At 45.1% G+C, this 6457-nt stretch overlaps 1 pseudogene; it reads right to left on the bottom strand.

Annotated features, from left to right (window-relative positions):
* Window positions 1–4509: 4509 nt before the first annotated feature.
* Window positions 4510–4923, bottom strand: LOC115292933 (annotated as a pseudogene).
* Window positions 4924–6457: the final 1534 nt, after the last annotated feature.

The raw sequence follows: 6457 nt of genomic DNA on the forward strand, positions 1-6457 counted from the left end.
GAGCAAGTAAGGGAGGGGCAGAGAGAGAGGGAGAGAGAGAATTCCAAGCAAGGTCCGCTGCGCTGCCAGTGGGGCCCAAACTCATGCACTGAGACCATGAACTGAGCCGAAATCAAGAGTCAGATGCTTAACTGACTGAGCCATCCAGGCACCTGACTTTTGGGCCCCATGTCGGACTCTGTACTGAGCGTGAACCTACTTGAGATTCTCCCTCTCTCCCTCTGCCCCTCTCCCTGGCCCGTACTCTCTCACTCTCTCAAAAAAATTGTAATTAATTTTGTTACCTCAGTAGTACAAATAAAAATTTAGAACAGTGCTTAAGGTTTATGGCAAAATAGAGCTGTTCCTTGTCCCCAAGCCTCTTGTTGGCCCCACATTCTGGAAAAGATCACCAAAAAGACTTTTAGTTGCTTTTCCCCTCTGGTATTTATCATAAAAAATTCTAAATAGTATGCTTATTCTGCTATTTAGCAACTCACAAATCTTATTTTTGGCAGATTTCCTGTTGAGATGGTTAGGGATTTAGTTCTCTTTCCCTCCTACATTCCTCTCAAAATGATTATAACACAAAAAGTGTTGTACATTTCTTTCCTTAAAGTGTTTTTTCCCTTTCTTGGGCATTTTCCCTTATATGCTCTATCTGCTTACTCTTTAGTGTGCTTATAATTATATTTTTCCAAATGTTCCTACAGCTCTTCTCAGTGACTTTCCCAAATCCCACGGCTCCATCGCTTCCTTCTCCCATCTTGTCCGACCCCAGACCAGCCCCCTCCACTCGCATTCTTCCTGCCCCCATCTGTTCTTTAGGCAAAAGTTATCAGCCTTGGATTTCCTTCTTCTACCCTCTGGAAAGGAACTCCTATTTCTTGGGCCCCCTGTCATAGTTTCTTAGTTTCCTCTATTTTGCCAAAGCATACCCTGCAGTAACTTTCTACAAAAGGATGCCTGGGAGGGAATGTCCTTTAGTTCATGCGTGTCCGAAAAGTCTTTATTCCACTCATACACTTCCTTGATCATTTGCTGGGTAAGGAAATCTGAGCTGACTATCATTTTCTTTTAGAAGAAAGACATTGCTCCTCTGCTGTCAAGCATTTCACTCTGCGGTTGAGAAGTCTAAAGGCATTAGGATCCTTCATCCTTTTTGAAATGACTTCTCTCTTCCTTGCTGCCTTTCTCCCTCTCTCTCTCCACCACTGTCCCCCTTCTCCAGGATTTTTCCTTTATCTTTAAAGTTTAGAAATTTTATAATATGTGATTCTTTTTTTTATTCATACTCTTTTTTTTTTAAGTCTATTTATTTATTTTGAGTGAGAAAGGTGGGACTCAGTCTCACAAACCATGAGATCATGACCTGAGCCAAAATCAAGAGTCAGACACCCAACCAACTGAGCCACCCAGGCACCCCTGCTTTTTTTAAATGAGGATTTGTTTGTTTGTTTGTTGAGAGAGAGCATGTGCGTGTACGCATGTGACCGGAGGGAGGGCAGAGGGAGAGAGAGAATCTCAGGCAGACTCCACACTCATCCTGGAGCCCAACTTGGGACTCAATCTCACAACATTGGGATCATGAGCTAAGCTGAAACCAAGAGTTGGCTGCTCAACCAACTGAGTCACCAAGTGCCTCTTCACTCTTCTATTCATTTGGCATTTTCAGTCTTGAGACCTTAGAGTCTCAGATTTCAGTTCTGAGAAATCTTTTCCGTAACGTGTTAGGTTGAATCATATGATATTGTTTCTATCTAACCTTTGCTGAGTCTGTAAAAATGGCAATTTTATATTTTTCAGGCCAATATCTTTGATAATTTTCTTCCCTCTGTTTTCCTTTTTTCCTTTCTGGAACCTTATTAATCAGAAGTTGAACGTCTTCTGTGGAAGGCTCTTGGGACTGTCAATGCCCTAGATCTTCCACTGGGAACAAATCTATTGCAACCTTTCTGAAAACAATTTGTCTGGAACTATGAAAGATTTTAGAAACACCTATGTACCTTGATTTATTCATTCCATGTCTAAGAATCTCCAGGAAATGTTAAAACATGTTTTTTTATATGTGTGTTCAGACTATTTTTGCAACATGATTTACAATAGAAAAACATTGAACTAACCCCAACTCCACACTAAGAAAGCAGTTAAAGTTAGAGGCTCTGTATGATGGCAGTTGTGCATTGAAATGGCATTTATGAGGAAATTTTCAATGACAAAAAAAAATCCCTAGGGCTCGAAAGTATGCATATAATGTGTTGTTGACTTTTTAAATATATTTTAAGTTACTTTTTAAGTTTATTTATTTATTTGGAGGGTGGGAGAGAGTGCACGCTGGGGAGGGGCAGAGAGAGGGAGAGAGAGAATCCCAAGCAGCCTCTGTGCTTACTCAGCACAGAGCCTGATGTGGGGCTCAATCTTACAACCATGAGATCATGACCTGAGCTGAAGTCAGGAGTTGGACACTTAACTGACTGACTCACCCAGGTGCCCCAGTATGCTGTCCATTTTGAAGGAGGAAAATAGCCACAGACAATACACTAGATGGTGTAAAAGCAAATAAAAAATAAAAATAAAAGGCTTAATTCTCCCTGCTGCAAATAAGGGAAGTGACTGCTCTTTTGTTCCAGAATTTATTTGTCTTTTTCCAATGTATGTAAATCTTCATAATGACCAGTCTCACAACTGAGGACCCATCTCCTCAGGAACCTGAGAGCCATCTTTTTGAAATGCTCACGTCATCAAGGGAGGTAGCCCCTAACTTCGGGAGGCTAAGAACCTAACATTGTTAGGCCCCTTGTTCCAATTAAAATGAATAGTTCAGGGGCACCTGGGTAGCTCAGTCGGTTGAGTGTCCAATTCTTGATTTCAGCTCACGCTGTGATCTAGAGGTTCATGGCATCAAGCCCCGCATTGGGCTCTGTGCTGGTATAGCAGAGTCTGCTTCAGACCCTCTGTCCCTCTCTCTTTCTCTCTCTCTCTCTCTCTCTCTGCCCTTCCCCAGCTCATGCACTCTCTCTCTCTCAAAATAAGTAAACTTAAAAAATTTGTTAAATAAAATGAGTTTTTCTTCCGGATAAAGCCAACACAAGAGGTCCCCCCGACTAGTTTGATGAAGTTGGAATGAACTACGTGTGACAAGAGGCGCTGTGGAGCCCTCTTACGGGAGGACACCTCGTTTACCTGGAGAACACATGTCCTGGGTTGTACCCGCCGGGCTGCGCAAAGGGCGGGAGCACTCCCTGCCTTTGTGATCTCTCACAGGGATCTGGCTTCCTGCTTATTCGACAACAGAACTGTTTCCATTCTTCACTACCTTTGCAGAGAGATTCTTGGGGTCAGGAGAAGATCTGGCTGTTTTAGACTCCCTTCCCCAGCCGGGGCGCTCTGCCCCCATCGTACCAGCGGCTGCCTCTGAGTGGGAGTGGGACCCCGACCGTTCAGGCGCCACCTCCATGATGAGTTTTCATTCCAGAAATCAAAGTCTGTGCGCACCCCCGGCCTCGGAAACCCCATGGCTCTCTTCAGACCCTCGTTCAGATCCTTTTCAGCGTCGTGTGTGCTTCGTGGCCCCAAACATTAGAGATGCCACCAGATGGCAAGATGTCATTGTTTATGGCTGAATTACACTCCATTGTATATATATATATAACACTTCTCCTTTATCCACTCATCTATCGATGGACACTTGGACTCCGACTAGTTCCATAGTTTGGCCATTGTAAATAATACTGCAATAAACATATAGATGCATATATCCTTTTAAATTCGTGTTTATATATTTCTTGGGTAATTGCCCAGTAGTGTGATTCCTGGGAGTTTTAGTTTTAATTTTTTGGGGAACTTCATACTGTACCTCTAAACTGTGACTACACCAGTTTTCATTCTCACCAATGGTGCACAAATGCTCCTTTTTCTCCACATCATTGCCCACACTTGTTTCTTGTCTTTTTTATTTTAGCCATTATGACATTATGGTTTTGATTTACATTTCCCTGATGATGAGTGATGTTGAGCATTCTTTCATGTGTCTGTTGGCCATCTGGGTGGAGAAATACATGTTCATGTCCTCTGCCCATTTTTTTAAGTTGGATTATTTGTTTTTTGGGTATTGAGTTGCATCAGTTCTTTATATATTTTGGATCCTAACCCTTTATTGGATGTGTCACTTGCAAATACCTTCTCTCATTCAGTAGGTTCCCTTTTCGTTTTGTGATTTCCTTCACTGTGCAGAAGCTTTTTATTTTGATGTAGTCCCAAAGGTTTTAATGTACTCATTTTATATTCTTTTTTTTTTTTTTTGAGTGGGGGAACAGATTCTTTTTATTGGCCTAACCAGCATAACTAGTAGTAGGTTTGGGCAGAGCTCCCCTATCTGTCTGGCTCCCATCTTCCCTCTCCTGTAGGGCAGGGGTGGCAGGCAAAGCCAGGATCAGAAAGGGGATCAGGGTGAAGTAGAAAACACAGGGTTACCAGATCATTCAAATAAAAAGTCCGTCGGGCCAGAAGGAGTTTCCCCATACAGGTCCCTCTGCCAGGAATGGAAGGGGGCAGGAAGCTTTCACTAGAGGTTTCCTACTGTGCCCTCCGTGCCATCAGCATCTCCCGGATGTTGTCCTCAGCTTCCTTCACGCTCCGCTCCAGGTAGGATTTTTTCTGTTCCAATTCTTTAATTTTTTCTTCTGCTATTTTCTGTTTCTCTAACAGTTGATTGTGAATTACCTCCTTGGACTGAAGAATAAACATTCTTCCTACACCTTCATACATGGTAGTCTCATCTATCAAAGTCATAATCTCTGTATCTGTAAGACGTGCATGCTTTGTCGTTCTGTTTAGTTGTTCAATCTGTATGTCTGCAAGCTTCACCTTCGGCTGAGTGTCAATAACTTTGGCTTGAAGCTCTGTGAAGGCCTTCTTCAGTTCCAGATCCACGGGAGCCGCCATCCTGGTTCACTGGGTGCCTCATTTTATATTCTTTATTTACAATTTCTGTATTCAAAATCTTCATGGATCTGGTCTTGAGGTTTGATGTTTTTACTAATTCTGATTCGTCCTGGCTCAGGTCCTTGTGTGTTTTTGATTTTTGAATATGACTTGTACTCCTTGGAACTTTACGTACGGGTGCATCAGGCATCCACTGTTCTGACCACATCAGGTGTTTAATTCTCTGGATCCCTCCCTGGGAGGTTGCCTCACCTTGACTGGGTTCCTTCCCTAAAGATTCCTGCCCCGCCTCAAGGAAATCTGCTCTGCAGGACCTTCTCCTTCCAGTTCTGGAAACCTCTTCTTCCCTTGTCCTTTCAAGCTAGAGGTGGTAGTGGCTTGTGTTGCCATTATGCTGTGGGGTCCGGGTGGCTACATGAATCCCTGGAGAGTCTTTACTAACCCAGCATTCGGGAGGTGCCTTTCCAAATAAACGGTCTATTTCTTGTTGAGATGACCCCTGCCCCCTGCCCCAGCTTCGGTGTCTCCCCAGGACTGCTCAGCCCTGCTGGCCTCTGAGCAGCCGGAGTGCCCCGCAGCGGCTCATGCCCTCACCACCACTGTGCGGTGCCAGCCTCCGCCCCAACCTCCGCTCTGAATACCGCCGCTGCCAGCCTCCCCAGGGGGGACGGAAGGCCTTAGGGCATCATGCCCACGGCACCAGACGGGCCCGATCTGCTGGCGCCCACGGAGCTTCCCAGAAAGCCCAGTTTCCACCAGCTGGAAGTGCAAGGAAGTGAATGCCCCACGGAGGACGTGGTGGCCCAGGGGACATAGAAGAGAAAGAGCTGAGGATAAGATTGCTTGCTCTTCATCCCTGCTGCTGACTGTTCTGAAAAATGGGGGTTTAGTGGGTCTGCAGCAGAGATCCCATATGAGCCCCAGCTCAGTCCTGTGCCACGGTGTCTGTGTTTCTTGTCTTCCAGCCACACTTTCCCCTTCCTTCACTTGATTCTAGTACCCCAACACGGTGCTACCACACAGGCTCCACCTTGGCCTCTGTTTTCTAGGGAAGGAGCTAAGATAGGCATTAAGGGGGTGCCCGTAAGGGATACTGGCTTTGTGTGGGGCTCGCAAAAGACTCCAGTCTTCCCAGCCCAGACCTGTCTCCACCCTCCTTGGTGCAGAGTCGTGAACCTCGAAGACCAGGCTCCTGGACTGAGGGACCACAGAGGCCTGGGGCCACGTGGCCTCCGGCTTCCCTCACCTCTCCAGATTCACTTTCTGAGCTCAGAGGATCTCTCTTACCTTTCTGCCGTATTAGTCACTTATTTAAAAAGATGTTTTCAAATAATTAGCTAGCTTCTTAAGTGTTCTGTTCCAAGAGCTTGCCTCTAGACATTCTTGCTGCTTATAATACCCTTTAATTTTTCTCTCTCCCTCTTCGTTTTCCCCTTGGCCCCAATCTTCCATCCCTTCCAGAATATGACATAGGTGTGCTTCTGGGAAGTTTCCAGACTAAATCTCTGGGATTCAAATTTCTGCACCCCTAGAC

The sequence above is a fragment of the Suricata suricatta genome, chromosome 5 (genome assembly GCF_006229205.1).
Source record: "Suricata suricatta isolate VVHF042 chromosome 5, meerkat_22Aug2017_6uvM2_HiC, whole genome shotgun sequence".
NCBI lineage: Eukaryota > Metazoa > Chordata > Mammalia > Carnivora > Herpestidae > Suricata > Suricata suricatta.